The sequence below is a fragment of the Morone saxatilis genome, unplaced genomic scaffold, assembly GCF_004916995.1.
Source record: "Morone saxatilis isolate NCDOM2014 unplaced genomic scaffold, NCSU_SB_2.0 Contig3, whole genome shotgun sequence".
NCBI lineage: Eukaryota > Metazoa > Chordata > Actinopteri > Moronidae > Morone > Morone saxatilis.
The window spans coordinates 4375776-4393349 of NW_023339873.1; the positions used below are offsets into that span (position 1 = coordinate 4375776).

Sequence of the window (17574 nt, forward strand, 5' to 3'; positions counted from 1 at the left end):
CCTCCTCTTCCTCTCTCTCTCTCCTCGTAGACCTGTAGTTAGGTGGTTTTTATGTTAGTAAAACACACAATGTGTAAGCTGCGAAGGCTGGCTGTCATCCAGTCTCTGGGTGCTTGTGTTTTGGGGGTGTTAGGGGGGGAGAGAAAAGGGAGGTCTGCCCTCCTCCCCTGCCCGAGCTAGCTATGGTTTTTAGTTAAGAAAGGTGACACTGAACTCACCTGGTTAAGTTTATATATAAGCGATATAAAGGACACAGCTCGGGCTTTAATAAAAGAATAAATGTTGGAATAGCTCTCAGGTTATGTGACATGTAAATGTGCAGGTTGTCACACGTGTGTTATATCATAGTTACTAAAAAGGGTGTATTCATTTGTGTTTAACTAACAGTGACTTGGCAAACCCTTTTTCTGTCGTTTGAACTGAGGAAGCCTTATTGAGTGATAGATTTTATGGATATTTTTGTATTATATAGCTGATACAGTGAACAGTGAACACAGTATCTGCAGTGTGGATTATTTCCTGTGAATATTGCACCTGAGGTGAGTTTTTCTGATAGTTTTAGGAACTTTCTTTTACACATTTCTCTCTCTGTTATGTGTTTTTAATTCATTAACTGTCACACATACTATCTAAGCAAACAGTTTCATTTAGTTTAGCAGCAGAAACGAGCAAAACACTGATATATATGCCTGCGTTTGACTGTCGTACGCTATGAACTCGTCATATTTGGGTTCTGGGTCAATATATAAAGGGCCTCTTTCACTATCTGCTCACATTTACTCGCCGAAACAATTCACCAGAATCCGAACTACTGACTAATCAAGCTGTTAAGATGTGTCACAACCAAAGACGGAGTAGGAACATATGGTTAAAGACAGCTGCTGAGACGTCCAGCACCCAGCGACAGACAGGTTGATCACCCTGAAGATATTAACTGTGACTCACGGTCTTAACACGCTGAATTTTTGTGAAGTGTGATAATGTGCCCTAGATTCTCTTTATTTGGTAATGATATCGCTGCTAGACCTTTAGCTTTTTGTATAGGGGGGGAACAACCACAGAGCAAGAGATTTCCATTCTGGTCTGCCATCCCCGATCAGATAAACATCAGTGGCCAGATTACCTTTCACATGCGGACTTTTACTAAGATAGCTCCGTGATAGATAGTGTGATAGCCGGCCACAGCAAAGCACACCCCATTCGACAGAAACCACATGTCCGTGCTCTCCTTACCCAGAATTGTTGAGTCATTACTGTTTTGTTAACGGGCTGGTGATTTGTGACTTGAATAATAAAAGCTGAGTTATCTATTTTGGGGGTGTCTCGTTGTCAGAGTGAAGTATGGGATACTTTGGTGCACTGTGACGAGACAATAGTGTGGAAGGAAGAGAAACGTTATCTTTATTATCGATTCATCAATTCTGATTCTGATTATTCTGATTCTGATTAATTGTTTTGTCTAGTATATGTCAGAAAATAGTGAAAAATGTGCATTGTAGTGTCTCAAAACCCCCCAATTGTTGCGTGTATGATGTGTTGAAATGGCTTGTTTTGTCCTACCAACAGTCCAAAATCCATATAATATTTAAATTACTTCTATATATGATAAAGAAAAGCATCAGATCGACACATTTGAAAAGGTTTGTCATATTCGCTCTTAAAAAAATCACTTCAATGATGAATCAGCTATTAAAATAATTGCAGATTACTTTTTTTTTGTTGACCCACTAATCAATGAAATGACCACTTACTTCAGCTCTAATGTCGCGCAGTATTTATAGTGATGGTACAGGCGGTTTATAACCACTCGGAAGGAAATTTGACGTCTCTCCCATACAAAGAGAAAGGAGTGATTTGGGAGTTTTTGCCCCCCCCCAACCCCCCACCTCAATTTCTGAAAGTAACTCGCGGCTTAGCTCATCTCACAGAATGAGGGAGGCAAGATTGGCTATCTGCCACCAACCAAAAAAAAAAAAAAACCCACTGTGCAAGTCTGTCAGCTGTTTGAGAGAGGAGGAGAATGTCAACGCTTTGTGATTCACTCTGTGGGAGAAACTAGCGTTACTCTCAGCAGTTCTGTTCTCAAAGGAGAGGCCCTCTTTCTTGGCAGCGAGCTGTACATGTGAACGCTGAGTAGTGATGCAACACGGTGTTAGATAAACCCGCCGTGCGATGACGACGAAATCAGAAGACTTCACTTTTGTCCCCTGATAGCGGCGAGATAGTGGAGCTTCTTGCCGCCGATGGTGAAAGCAGAGTGAGAGCCGGTGTCAGCTCAGCTCTCAGCCCAGCGGTGACTGAGTTGATATGAGACGACAAGAGCGGGAGATATGCCTGCGTGTGCTTCTGTTCTTCTTCCACAACATCAAACGGTCTGCATCAGGGCGATTTGTCTTCGAACCATCTCTCGGCTGCTCACCCGCTCTGTTTATTTGTCGTGTTAGTCCTCACCCGTGGCTGCGGTTTTGATGCGGGCCGATGAATTAGCGGGCGCTCTGTTGTCGTCCATAACCGGTGGGCTTTTTGTCAACATCACAGCTCACTAGAAGTGTGGGCACACCAAGCATATTTGGAAGGGGTTTAATAAAAAGGCTCAGATGTTTGCTTATTCAGTTTGATCTGTGTGGGAAGGTGAGAATAAGGGCGTGTGAACTTAGGTGCACCGAGATGCCTGACAATCCAGCTTTCGTCCAAGTGTCGAGTGTTATCGTTCATTAGGAGTGAGACATTTCACACTTTCCACATTTTTGTGTTTTTGATGGCACAAGTGTGTGAGATTATGACAAAGAAGGCAGACAAATCTATTATTAAAGTTGTAGGAACTACAGTGGGGTTTGTTTTGACACCTCTGCTAAAAAGTTAAGTAAGTTACTAAAACACTGCACAATGAAATGGAGATTAAGCCTGAGCGCACTTCTAATTGGACAGTGTGACTTCATCTTTAATTGCGTACAAGTAAACATTTCTGCCATGGTTAAGTGGCAGAAAGAATGACCTGTGAAATTATTCTAATGATGCCTTCAGAGGACAAATGTTCATGTTGCATCATTAAAATCCAGTTTGGAGCTAAAACAATTAGATGATTCATCCAATAGTTGTCAACTATTAAATGAATCGCCCGTTTATTACTACTATTTTGATGATTGATTAATCGTTTTGAGACTTTTTTATGTCATAAATCTCTGATTTCAGCTTCTGAAATGTGAATATTTTATGGTTTCTTTCGTCCTCTATGAGAGTAAACTGAATCTCTTTTGGGTTGTGGACAAAACAAGACATTTGAGGACGTCCTCTTGGACTGTGGGAAACTGATTAACATTTTTCACCATCTTCTGACATTCAATGGACCAAACAACTAATCGATAATGACAATAATCGTTAGTTGCAGGCCTGATCCAGTCCCATGTGGTACCTTGGCACCATTAGGATGAAGGCATACTGTCTGCACTTGTGAGATCCACACAGAGCTCCGTATCCTGAGCCGAGTGGGACTGGATCCAACAGAGACACTCTGAGAAGATTCAACCAGAGGGGAGGTTTTAGAATCGGGATCTCAAATGTGCAGCTGACCCCATTTCAACATAAGTAGCCTAAAATAGGTTCCTGTGAAACCGCAGAGTTGGTCTGAACTTGTGTGTTTGACGCGTTTGTTGGTAAGCAGCGTTGTCCTCTACTGCAGATGGAACTCGTCGTTGGTCGTGACCTTTTCACATAAATCAGTCGCTGTGGAAGATCTGTTTCAAAAACAAAACAAACCCAGACATTAACAAGATGAAGACCAAGGAGCAGCTTCGACTGTGTTTAGGTGCACGCGCGCACACACACACCAATCAGGTCAAATTAGGAATCCAGACCGCATGTTTATATTGTTCTGACTGCTCTTAAACCCGAGTTTCCATAGTGTGGAGTTAGGAGGACAAATCTTCTCCAACCAACTCCAAACACGGCACGCTATCGTAATCAAACGTGGACGATCTATTGTACCTGCAGCTCCCAATATTATCATCCACGAGCAGTCACAACTGTAGCAGTAAAAAAAAAACCTCATGACTTTTTAGTGCCTGAGATATTGTTATTGCACAATCACATATAAACCTGTAGGAAACGTTTTTGGGATACACTGGCAAGAATTGATATTTATAGGAAAAGAAAATCTGTGTTAAGCACTTTCAGTCTCTTTACCTGATAAAGCAAACTGAGTTTTTATGAATGTTTTTGAAATTCTGCTTCTACTGGCAGTGAAGAATGGTTGTGTTACTACGGTGTGTTTAGTCTCCCAATTTTATACAAACCATGCAGTATTTGCATCTTTAGGCACTTTCTCAGTTGCTGTATTTGGCTGTATCAGCACTCATTTAAAAAATGAAACATTACACTGTAAGGTCTTGCAGGGTGTCTTACTGCTTTGAACGCAGTTCTTTAAGTGTCCCCATTTGGGACAATATCTGTAGCTTAATTAGGTCCAAGGGGCATTGGGCTCCTCATTTTGCCCTGGCTGTTTAAACTGTGGATTAGAGCTGGGGGGGTTGGGGGTGGGAGGAGTTGCCTTTCAGGTTTGCGTCGGTATCACTCCTCCCTGGATATGGTATGGGGCTTAGGGACTCCTTTTGTGTCTCTGGGGCCCCTTATAGTGTGATACCTGAGCCTCCTGGGCTGGAACAGCTCATGCTTTATTCAGCCCTCTGATCTCTGGTTTAATTATGAGTGACCCAGGACAGAGTGATCGGTGGTGTATCTCACAGGGTGGGAACTTTGGACCGGCTATCTGTGCCAGGTATAGTACAAGGCGTGTAAGCCTTTTGGCCAACGTGTGCGTGTCTATTTATAAAACAAAACAATAAGACTGACGCAAAAATGTACCAACGGGTCACAAATACATTGACTTTGACATAAAAATGGGGAATTGAGTCTTTCTTTTCTTTTAGTCGTTCTACCACTGGAAGAGGTTTCAGTTTTGGATATGAGGAGTTTCCCCCACCCCTCCTTGTTTATCTGGGTCCTTCAGTCCGGTTTCTCAGGTCCACCAATGCTATTTTTACCACCGATATTTGACTATAGAATTGGTATATTTGCGATCTTTTCTAGAAGTTTGTTACTTTAAGTAAATGTTTGTTGCAAAGCTCAACCTGCAGCTGTGTGACACAAAATCAGATTTTGGTATTGGCTTTATAAAACCACATCGGTGCATCTCACTTCTCACTTCTTCTGTGTGCACTAATGTGAACATCTCAGTGTGTGGTTGGTGTAATAACTCCCTGTCTCAAAACTAAGTGACGTGCGTGTGTGTCTGCGTTTACGTCTAATGACTCCCTGTCCGTAGCATGGGTGACAGCGATCCCATTCCCTCACACACGGTGCACAATTTCCATTTCCTTGGCTGAGCACACAGTCGGCATGCTGCTTCCCATACACTTCTGTCTAATCTGTATACAGTCCTGGCTTTTCTTAGCCCCATCTACTGTCGTCACCCTCGACGTGTATCAACGTTGCCGTGGCAGCGGTTCCCTGGTAACCGCTATAGTGGTTGCTGGGTGATGCAGCGATAAGAACAATAAGACCCGTCAAAAGTTGGTTCTCGTGTCAAAAGGACAAGAAAAACTCCTTGCTTGCAAAATGTTTGTTAATGCGCATACATTAAGAAACTGTAACAAAACATGCAGATAGGTAGGAAACATGTTTCAATGCGCATCAAATTCATTAGTAAGAATTTTTTACTTTTTGTAAGCAAGAAGCTTCTTATGTTTTTGTTGTCTCTCTCTGGGTGTGTTTGGAAACCCCGTTCTCTCTCACTGTATTTGACATGAACTCCACTTTAAACCCACTAGTCATCTCCCCTCTGCTGGACGGGTTGTGTTCAGGAAGAAGGACACCAGTAGTGACTTATTGGAGTAAGACAGGTCAGAATTGAAGTATAGCTCTACAAAGTAAAGTGGCTTTTGCACATATGCAATGTTTTGTGAAGTGGCATCAAAATGTTAAAGATCAGAACTGATTATCAACCCACACTTTGGGATTAGACTCAGAGGTTCAGGCTTGTATTAAATCTCAATACTTTGTGTTTCAGCAACTACTGAAAGCTGTTGGTGAGATTTTTTGCCATGTTTACATATTCTTTGATTTAAAGACTGAGCTATAATGTAAAAAAAGGAGAAATGTGTCTTCAGTCAGCACAATAAGGCACCAGAGGAAATACTGCTTTCGTATAAAGGTCCAAACAGGTTTTGAATCGGCACTCTGAAATCTTATTATTATTGATCAAAATGTCTTCATAAAGAAACTCTCTAACATCTCATGTCACTCCAGGCCTCGCGCCTTTGAGTTCAGACTCTTCTGCTGACTCGTGTTTTGCTCCTTCTGGCCCATATGGATCTACTTGGACCGGCGCTGGCTGTTGTGTAACCGTAGTGTGTCTGATCCAAAGCCCACTAGCTACTGTGTTTCTGTTAAATAACTGTACGGCATGAGTAGGCAAAAGATTGAGTGACGAGACACTCCAATTTGCTGGTGTAATTGAGTTATTATATTCTTTCAGTGGTGACGGAAGGAAATTGTCGTAGCGGTCTATGAACAGTTTCGGGTCACTGTATTGTTGACAATGGAAGGAGGAGCAGCACAGAAGCCGGCATTGTAGCCCAGCCTAATCGATGCTGAACGCTCCCCAGCACAAAAAAGACGTCAATTATTAATGAGCTGAATATCATGTTCTGCCTCAAGTAGAGAGGCGTTTTGTTTAGAAATCATTGCTGCCGGTTTGCCTTTGACTGTTGGCTGTGGGTGATAGAAAAGTAAGGGGGGAGTGATGTAACATTTGTGTTGAATAGGTCACACAGTTACTTGGCTGTTTCTCAGTCCACAATCCTTTCAGATAATGTCAAGTAAGTCAGGAACAGGTAGTTATGCCCTCTTCCCGGACAGGAAGGGGTTATCAGCGTAGAGGGGCGACGAGGAACGCGCTTCCTGTGCGTTGCATCACCGTGCAGCGAGTGCTGCCTTGAGCGCTGCAGACTTTTGTTTACCACAGAATTACAGGGACAGGTGTGCGAGCAGCATGCATGTGCACATTCGTTCTACGTATGCTGCGTGTGTTTCGTCGCGGAGAGAGGGAGAGTGTGTGTGAAAAACCCAAGGCATGTGCAGCAGCAGGTTCACACACTCCCCACCATTGCACCATTCCTCCACCACCAAGCGGTCTGCGGAGAGGGATGTCTGGCTTGTGAGAGTGCCACTGTGCTGAGTCGACAGGAGGGGAACAATTGCCTCACTGTGCTGCTTGTCCGTTTGGCCGCCTTCATGCAGCATTTCAGCGAGGGGCACCGTCGGCTTTTGGCTCTGTGAGCCTTGTTGACCAGGCCTTTGCCTGCTGGTCACTGACCCGTTGTGCCCACAGTGCCTGCAGCTCGTCAGGCCTCTGAGGGCTGCCGATTATCCCACAGTAATTGGTGCCTGGGCTCTGGCTGATCAAAGGTGCCCAGCTGATTGTAGAGCCCTGGTAATTTTCCGTTCTCTGATGCTCTGCAGTCTTTGCCTGTTCGTCTGTCTTCCTGCCTGCCTGCCCAGACCCCGTCGTTGGCCAAGGCTTGACGTCTGTCGGCTTTATTAAACCTGCTTTTCTCATCAGAGATGACAGGGCAGGGCTGTCCTTTACTTGCCCTTTCAACAAAAAAATAAATCTATTATCTTTTTCCATGTTAGATTAAGTCTTTGAATGTGGAAATAAAGGTTGAACTTAAGACAGTTTCTCAAAATCAATAGATAATGGAAAGGTCACAAGTTCAAGCCTCGGAGCTAACAGCCATGTGACTTGGCAAAGCTCCCTCGAACAAGACACCAACACCTTAGTCATGTTCCATGTTGGTTTTCCGTCGATGTGAACTGCGCACTTGCCGCTTTTGCTCGTTGGTTTCTGTTCTCAGCTTGAAGGTGTGGTGGCCAGTGACATAATGTGGTTTTCACCTTGGTTGGTATGACAACCTGCGTACTTATAACCCTCATACTAATCAAGCGTGATTAAACAGTACTAACCCACAATGCTTTCTCATTAAAGGTTGCCCATGTCCTTAATGTATTATCCAGTGGAGTTCCATGTCTCCCTGGCAGTGTGAATGGTAAAATCACTTCTTAATGTTCATATTGCAGCCTTCTTATTTGGACTCTTTTTACCAGAGTTGTCCAACAGTTTTGGAAAAAGAAGGCGTCTACCATGACTGCTGATTCATTCCTGGCACTGAAATATAACTACACCATGGAATACTTTTCTTACTATTTAGAGACCATTGCTTGCATGAACATTAGACTCTATGAGGTTAGCATCGTGGTGGTTTAAGGTGATATAATCTCACTTTTACTGACATTCCTAGGGTTCATAGTCCAGACTCACACCTTCCCAGGTGCTTTCCAACCACAGAACTATTTCTAGTCGATAATTTGAACTGAAAATGTTCCCTGTACTTCAAGAGGAAGTGCTGTGCTCACTAATCTAATTTAACCACACAGCTAACACAATTCCAGCCAAGACTTAAGCCAGTGTTGCCTGGTCATGTAGCATAGTCTCTGAAGGTAAAATACACATATATACCCATAGGTTCAAAGTAGCCGTGCATCTCCACAGTGTCATTTTGTAGAAATAAAAGGTTGCGGTCCAACTCCTGCCTGAACTGCGCCATAAATCTGCTGGGTAGATAACCAGGTAGCACTAGCAGTCTGGCTTAATCTGTTGTGTAACTTGGTATTCTACAGTCATCCTCGGCTCCACAAATAGTCAGACCAGGACACAAAGAGCGGCGCTCAGGTACGTGGAAAGAATTCCTGAAATGAGTGATCAGCTCAGCAGCTGCACTGAATACTACAGCTCCATTTACATTCATGCTCACAAGACCAGTTTGGTTGGCTGATTTCTGACGTCAATACAAGACCGCCTTGCATCATGTGGACTCTTATTACTGCTAAGAGTCTGTTTCTCCTTTTCCCTTTTGAAGGTGAACGAAGAGTAGTTTCTAGACTCAAATAACAGCGTGGAGTCTGTTTTTATTCCGTATTGTTTCATATTTCAGCCTGCTTTTAGGAGCAGTTCACTTGACCTGAAGGGTGAGTGAAAATGATTTGTGTGTGTGTGTGTGCGTATTATATTTGTGTGTCTTGGCCTGGTCAGAGGGGCAGTGTAGTGATTCCATGTCTGTTCGCTCAGCAGGAAGTTCCTGTTTCACTCCATCCTCTCATCTCACCGCCTGTTGCTGGACAAACATGCTACTGACACACACACACACACACACACACACACACACGAAAGGGGCACTGGCCGATGGTACTGTGCTGCTATTTACCAATAGTGTTGTTTGGATGAAAAGCTGTATTATTGACGACACATTGACTCAGCAGCTGGGACCGTGGTGTGGGTTCTCTGTGTGATATTGATTCTTCTGAGAGTGTTTTTCCATGTAATTCTTCCTCTCCCCCCGTCCTTTTCACTCGTATCCGTCTCTCATTCTCTTTCAGTACTTCATTCACCCTCTTTCAAATCCTTTTCACACTGTCACCTCTTTGTATGTCTCCGTCTCCGCTTCTGCGCCTTTTAACTCTCTCTGTCACTTCGTGTTTGTTGCCCTCTCAGTCTCGCTCCTCCCTGTGCGTCTGCGTTCGGGCACATCTGAGTGACACACACATTCTCAAGTGTCCGGGACGTATCACCAAGTGTCAAAAGTGCGCGTGAATGTCAGAAGCCAGCAGTGCGGCGTTTAAAGCCCCAGCTGAATTTACCCTGCGGCCGTCTCTAGATGATGATCGGGAGACCAGTGAAGAGTGACAGGCCTTCATCACTCGGGGAACACACATACTGACACCATTCCTCACTGCGGGGCTTTCCTCACCTCTTAGACACGTTGGACGGCCTCCCTAAATGATCTTTCTGGCCCCATAAATAAAACTAAAACAAATTGTTGAGGTCATTTTGTTTTTTGAAGATGTATATCTGCTAGTTATAAGGCATTATTAATGATTTATCTGAAACGATTCCTTTTGCTCGGCTGTTTCTGTTCTTTGACGACTGCTGGAATTCGGATTATTCAGCAACACGGGAGGCTACAAATGAAGATTATTAATTGTGATTATTGTCAGGAGGAGGAAATACGTTGTTTGCCATCTGTTTGCATCCACGTTGGTTTTCAGCTCTGTTTTCATATTAGCAAACAGACTCATTTGCATCATATGCAGTGACACTAGCTCACCTACTGCAACTGTAAAATGTGTTTAATCTCTGTTAACCATGAAGGGGATAGTAATTATGATAATGGGAAAAAACAGTTGCCAGGATAGCCACCACATAAAAGCATCATTGTAAAAGGTCTGTAAACCACCACTGACAGCCCGATTTAACTTTCCCTTTATCCATTAGCACCACACATAGGATAGAAAATGATTCCTTTGCAGTTTAATTCCTCCTGGATTGGCTCCGAAGCTTATTTAGGCAGCAAGTTAATTGGCTCTGATCGGTGCATCATTTTTCCTTCTTTGTGGTTTTTCTTCGATGCCTGCATCGACTCGCTTTTTTCTTTTTGAATTTGTGATCATGTAACTGTTGCCACGATTAACTGATCGATTAGTAACTGAGCAGTTACTCGCGGCTGTTAGGCCAGTTGCAATGCTGCAAGTCAGTGCCCTATAATCATAGGTTCTTTCAAGAGCCAAAGCCATTTGGCAGCTGCAGGGCAGATATTTCCTCTGGGCCGCCTTAACTGAAGGGAAGGGAGAAGGATGAGAAGACTGTAGGGAGGAGGATAAGTGGTGTGAGGCAAACAGGGTCCTGTGACTTCACACCATTAAAGAAACACTTGAATATAATGGAAAAGTAACATTTAGCAAACCCTTTCATACACATTCTTACACTGATGGCAGAGGATGCCCATCAGACATTTTGGTTCAGTAGCTTGCACAAGAACACTTTGACATGCAGAGGGAGGAGCCGGGGATCGAACCGCCAACCTCCTGATGGGAGTACGACAAGCTCTACCTTCTGAGCCAGATTTTAAACTTCACTGTTGTTTCATTTCAGGTGAGTTCATTTAATGAAGCGGTCGCCCTTAGATAAAGTAATCTGGCAAAAGCGAAGTATTCGAACAAAGCTGAGTCAGCCCTGTTCAGATGCTTTATTAGCTCTGGTTGCTTTCTGTGCTGTTTGTAGGCCTGCTCACTTCCTTGAGGATTAAACCGTACTTTGGACTGGTGGTTAAATCGAGTGTTTTTACAGTTGGGAGCAGGAACGTGGAAGCAGGCTATAAATGTCAGCAGTGATGACTGTGTTTCAAAAACCCAGATATAGCTATTGTCACTTGCCCCGATGTAGTTGTATCAGAAATGATGGTGCAGCTGGTGCAGAGGAAGAGCTGAGTGTTAACTGTACGGTCCCTGGCTGGTGGCTGCTGAGGGCCAAAACTACAACTGTACAGGAAATGAATAGTAAATCCAGTAAAACATATTGAATTTAATTGAACTTAAAGTTAAAGACTGTCTTAAAGGTCCATGTAGGTGGATGTATTGGCAGAAATTAAATGTAGTATTCACCCGTATGTTTGCATTAATGTATTGTGTTTTTGTTAGGATGAGCTGTTTTTATCTAGAGAGGGAGGCAGCCATGTTTCTACAGTAGCCCAGAATGGACAAACCAAAACACTGGCTCTGGATAATGCTGAGCTGCGTTCAGATGGTTTGCAGTCTGCAACTTAACGGCTAGATGCCACTGAATCCGACACACTGGTCTCTTCAAACACATAGCTCAAGTATTGATAACATCCTCTTTTGATATTTTCTTTTCTCTTCTGAGTCAACAACTCTACAGGAAGTGCACTCCGGTTCCTGTCTGGTTTCATGCCTTTGCCCTTGCATGCTAACTGACTCTCGCTGGGACAACCAGACTCGTTTAACTTGACAGAAACAGTGTGGATATGATGTGACACAGTGTAAGTTAGTCTTCTTGTCGGGGGGGAGGGAGGGAGGGAGGCCTGCCTCGTGGCTTAGAGCTTCTCTTGACAATAACATTTTCTGTGGTTAGTTGTAAAGTGAGTGGTTATCACATGGGACTTTAACCAAAAGTTCTCAGATTATGACCGTCTCCGACTACTCGCTAGTCCATGCAGTCCCCCCGGAGGGTCGGGTTGCACCGAGTTCACAAACTGACAGTAGGAATACTGAGCCAAGAATGAGCAGCTATCTGTCTGTTTCTGGTCAGCACAGAGTTCACTGTTGTATAGGAGTATAGGCACAACCCAGGGATATAAACTGCAATCTTAGATCAGCATTCTTCCTCTGAGACTCTATAAATGTGCTAATGCTCGCTTTTTTGTTGTGAGTAAGCCATAAGTAGGATTAATAGATCATGTATTAACAGCACTTTGCTGAGGCCTGGTGAATATGTAACGTTGTCTGCGTTTCCTCAGGTCAGTGCAGTCAGTGCTTGGGTAGACTACACAGTGTGTACTAGTGTTGGGCCTGGTTTCTCCACCTTGCTGTAACTCTACTAATAGCACTTTACTTTTCTCAAGAACTACAAAGCTTAATAATAGAGTGTCTGGCTCTGGGGCCTTGAGACGCTGTAGTCTGTTTTCGCGAGCATTGTGTTTTTGAGAGTGTGTATTGTGTTTACTTTTGTGTACAGCAGGTTTGGGTTTATGCGAGTGTGTATCCACTTTAGCTTGTGTGTTTTCTCTTCCTGCTGCTGCTGCTGTGTGTGCGTGTGTGTGTGTGTGTAATGCAATGATGTCAAGGGGAAAAAGTAAACATGGTTTCCATGAGTAGCTTTTTCGCTCCAAGGTTTACTCAAAGTTTTCCAGCAGAGGTCACTTCTACAGTCAGGGACAATGTGTTGCAGCTCATTCTGAGTGATCGCCTGTGAGGAGGTTGAGCTTCTGCCCCACACTGATGCCCTCCCAACAAAGTAGAAAGATAGTGATTCTTCTTAACTTAAAAGAAAGGAGCACACGGTTGTTTTAGGTCAGCCGGGGTACAAACTAACAGCCACTTTATAAAGGCATCTTCCCGTGGCTGCCACATAAGTGGGGAGCCATTGTGTTCTCGGCAGCAGTCTACAATAAAGAGGGACTAGGATTGATGGAGTTGGGGCACTCAGACCACTACATCAGACCCCTCCTAGCAGGCCAATGCTTTCAGTCAGCAGGCCCTCTCCACAGCATGTTTACAGCTCTATTCATTTAATTGATACTCCACTCCATTTGGCATACAGTCTCCCCTGGCAAGAATTCTTGAAAAACAATCACAAAAATGCTGTTTTGGGGGAAAAAGGCAAGAGACATACATTTTAAGGATGCTATCCCGATTCCATGGGTGGCCTTCTGGTGGAAAGAACCAGGCCAGAACCTGCCTATTGATTCAGCCTGTGAATCATCGCCGGGGCATGCCTGAGGGGAGACGATACAGTGACAGTGATTTGCCACTCCCTGGTGCCAGGGTACTGCCCTGGTCGTTTAAATGTGGCCTCAGCTGTTGCCCAAAGTGATGTGTGGCCCTCTGTGTTGAACGGCCGGCTGGCTGGTGGACTTGCTGTTGGGCTGGGCCCCTTTAATACCATGCCTGGCCACTCCTAGACACACACACACACACCAGCATGACCAAAAAGCGTGATACACAGATACTGATGTATACACACACACAGAGAGTTAGACTGGCTGGAGTCAGTTTCCCCCGTGCAGCCGCCCGGCCCCTATTTTTCTTTCTCTGTCTCAACTCTAACCCCGGTCAGTCATGTGTACTCAGGAAACGGAGGTCATCGTGTCTTGCTGGGGGCAGGGAACAGATTGAAGGTCTCTGAAATGATTCAGTGGCAGACAGGCAGCCATGCAAACAGTAGCCAGCGCTCCTATCCCCACCATTTCCTTCCCCTGTACCACCCATTTGTACCTCATCGCTCTTTCTCCCGCTCTTGTTCTGTCCCTTAAACATCTCGATCCTCCTAAAATAGATGCTCTCCAGGAATACAAACACGGAAACGTTTTCTGGCTGACTTTTTTTTCCGTATTTATATTACTTCAGCTCGCTCTCAAGCTCGTAGTGCTTTCTACGTTTGGCTGACATTAACAGTTGTGCACTGCAGCAAAGAACAGGTTAAACATCAGGTCAGGACATTATACTCTCCTCATCATAGTTGGTTTGGCTCTTGGATCCGGATCTGTCTCCTGGGTGTCAGGTTGTGTCTTCGGATCCCTGTAGGCCACATGTACCTGGCAAATGAAGTGACTCTCATTATTGTGGGGACACTGATGGTGCAAAGTATACAGATCATCGAAGCAAAGAATGGCGTGCTGAGCCGGAGCAGCTGGCAATGAGTTACACTTGTTTACGGACAGTCTCTCTTTCCACCAGCTTGAACACACTGTGACTACTGCTGTTATTTTATGTTCAGCCTTTTGAAGTCAATTACAGTAATTGGGTATGATGACGGCAGGAGTAGTCCTAATTCCGGGGTCACAGCTGTATCAAAAAGTTTTCCAGGTAAAAACAAGAAAAAAGGATTGACTTGCGTCGTGAGAAACCCTTTAAATGCCATTGCAGTTTGCCCGAACATCACCTGAAGTGATTACTCAACTCAAATGATAGACTAGTGTTGCTTAACTTGTTGTTTTGGCAACTCATTAGACCTTTTATCACAGACACTCATTTAGAAACAACACTACCAGCATCATTACACTGCAGCAAGCTTATTTGAACAGGTATTTAGCTTAAACTGATCTCTCATATCAGCAACGTTAACTGTGCCGTGCATGCATGGTTCATATGAGACATCTGGGCAAAATGTGGCTCTCTCGACAAAGACAAACCTATCTCTATTTTTGGTTATTCCAAAAGTTGTGTTCTCTAGGGAAAGCTGTCTTTTTGAACAAAAAAAAACACAGAGTAGTGCTAGAGAAATACTCTGGTCGAGGGAAAAATGATGCATATTTTCAGCGGTAATCCCAATTATTGAGTATACACAGTGTGCCACTACTGAAGTACACAGTATAATGACACTGAATAGACTCCATTCAGGTCAAACTATCCCTGAGTGGCAAACTGGGATACAGTAATTAATTCTGTTCTGATGCATGTGACCCAGAATATCACATTAAGGGGTTAGTATTAATGATTAGCATTAATTAAGGGAATCAGCTGGACGCTCTACCTCGCATTGTTCTCTTGTACTTGAACATTGAATGTCAATATTAGACATGTCATTAAATCAATGGCAGCCCCGAGCAATAACGTTGTACGTCCGCGTTCAACTCCAGTTGTTGACAGTTGTATTGTATTTGTTATGCAGTTATTGGTAATAAAAATATAGAGTTTAGCCAGCTATGTTGTCACCATAAACTCACCAACCGGGAGGCCATAAAGCAGATTGCCCTGACCTTTGACCCTGATCCTTGTCCTACAGTTTATCCCGGACATCCTGGGTTCTCATTCTTTCACTTAGCTTCACTTTCCTTTCGCACTGCACACTTTCATCCAGATTTTCTCCTTGTTGTTTTTTTACGTAAGCATGCCGAGCCACAAACCGGGGCCTGGAAAATTGGATTACCACGGTAACAGCATTTTTCAAATTCCCTCTTCATATGGCCGTTCGGGAGCAGAACAGAGGCACCATCACCTCCAGTCGGCCAGCTCCCCCGATAACGGGGCTCTGCAGACATGGCGGTCAGGCGTGTTTTGCATTACGGAAGGCTGACTGGCCTTATTGATGGAGTCCATCCTATCTCATTGTTGCTCTTCAAACTATAAAAATAAGATAACATGGACTTCCCCCCCCGAAACAGAGCAGTATAAAACAGGATGAAGTGTAACGGCTGGCACAGTGGCGGGGCAAGTCGTGAAAGGAGACAGTGGGGCTTTTTTTTTTTTTGTCTCCAATTGTTGGCCATTCTTTCTCTGTCTCTTGCCTCTTGTCTCTCACGCTCACTCGCTCTCCTAGCCCCTCCCTCCCGATCCCTTCTTTGAAACCCAACCGCTGTACTCATCCCTAGGATCCTTCTGCAAGGATTAATCAGTTTTCCATTCCTGGAGAGATTATTCAAATACTGTTACATCTACAGCCAGCAGCAGCACTCCCTCCCTCCTTCCCGAGCAGCAGCAGAGCACGGACCGAAGGAAAAGTCCCGTTCTCACTCTCCATTTCTTCCCTCTATGTCTTTAGCTTTGTGTTTTGTGTCCTGCGTATTTCTGTCTTTACACTTCACCACCGTTGTTCACTGTACGTGCTTATGTCCGGTATTGTCTGCCAAGCACATTGATGATGTTGCATGTGAGAGTCTTTAGAGAGCCCGGTTGCTTTTTTTGTCCTTCACTGTTGCTTGCTTCTGTGTATATGAACACAGAGAGAGTATAAATGGTCCTTGTGTAATTGTCCTCATTAGTGCTGGTCGGAGAACAGAGAACAGAGATCCTCACGGCATCAGACTATAGGAGCTGTGACAGCTCCAGCAGGGTTTAGATCCTGCTTTCCTACACCAAAGCCTTTACCTCCCCACCCGCCTTTTCCCTCCAGTCCCTCCTACCGATCCTAATCTCCCCTCCGTGCCTCCCTATCCTCCATTCTCTCCCTTTGTAGTTTTTAAAAAAATGAAATATAAAAACTATTAAAAGTATTGTTTTATGTTTGATTCTCTGAAAGCTGGTTCTTGGACATGATTTAGACAAACATGCTTCAACGGTTTGTGGTCTGTGATGATCACACCTGTCACGCATCCTTTGGCTTCAAGTTAAAAGTGCCCTTCATTTCTGGCTTATTTTGTTCGGTATATCATTTTGTGTATGTGGCCAAACATAGGTGTACTTATGTAATGCTGGGATATTTGCTGAAAACAGCCATCTTTATAGCTAGAGTGCTAATTTGCACACCCGTCCCTAGAGAGGATCTTGTGAAAATTACGGAAAACAAAAAATACATAAATCTAATGAGAGTGCAGACACGAAACACTGCATGTTACATGTTCCCAGTAGGAAAACCGTGTCCTGGTATGACTTTTGCTATTGCTTTGTAGATGTACAAACGGCAAAAAAAAGTCACTCCATTTATATTTAGCTGTGTTTGTCTGTTTCACTTGAAAGGATAACTGCAGTGTAATTCTTTGTACTTTTGCCATTAATGCCGGCGAAGATCATAAGCTCTGTGAAGTATTTTGCCGGAGTCAGAAGTTGTAACCGTCTGTTCTACTGCAGCTTTGCTTTTACCTCCTTGAGGTCATAAGGTTGCACTTTAATTTAGTTTTAATCCAGTTAAAAACAACGTTTGATGCTGTGAGGAACAGTATCCTTATTTTTAATGAGTCTGGAATAAATACAAACCCAAGGCAAACTGTGTTATTTCATTTTTACCGCTAACTCCTCCACCCTGCCCGTCATCTCTGCCTCTCTCCCTCTATCTTTACTCTTTTGCATCCTCTATTATTTTACCTCCTTTATTTTACTGCCTCTCACTTTTCCTCCCTCCGTCCCTCTTTCTTTCTGGCTCATGGCCAAGACCAAGGGTTAAACCAACCTCACATGACCCCCACCCAGCCATCCACCCAGCCATCCATCCATCCATCCATCCACCCACCC

The 17574-nt window shown here is 44.0% G+C and overlaps 1 protein-coding gene across 5 annotated transcripts in view; it reads left to right on the top strand.

The window, feature by feature from the left end:
* The window catches only part of numb (NUMB endocytic adaptor protein), a 40395-nt gene that overhangs the window by 364 nt on the left and 22457 nt on the right, over window positions 1-17574 (top strand). The window contains exon 1 of one of the 5 annotated variants that reach the window (XM_035673801.1): window positions 262-539. The exons of 3 other annotated variants lie outside the window; for them this stretch is intronic. The gene's annotated coding sequence lies outside the window, so the exon portion shown is untranslated. Of the gene's footprint in view, window positions 1-261; window positions 540-4657; window positions 4775-17574 lie in introns of those variants that run through there. One more of the 5 variants, XM_035673802.1, reaches the window with a different exon arrangement.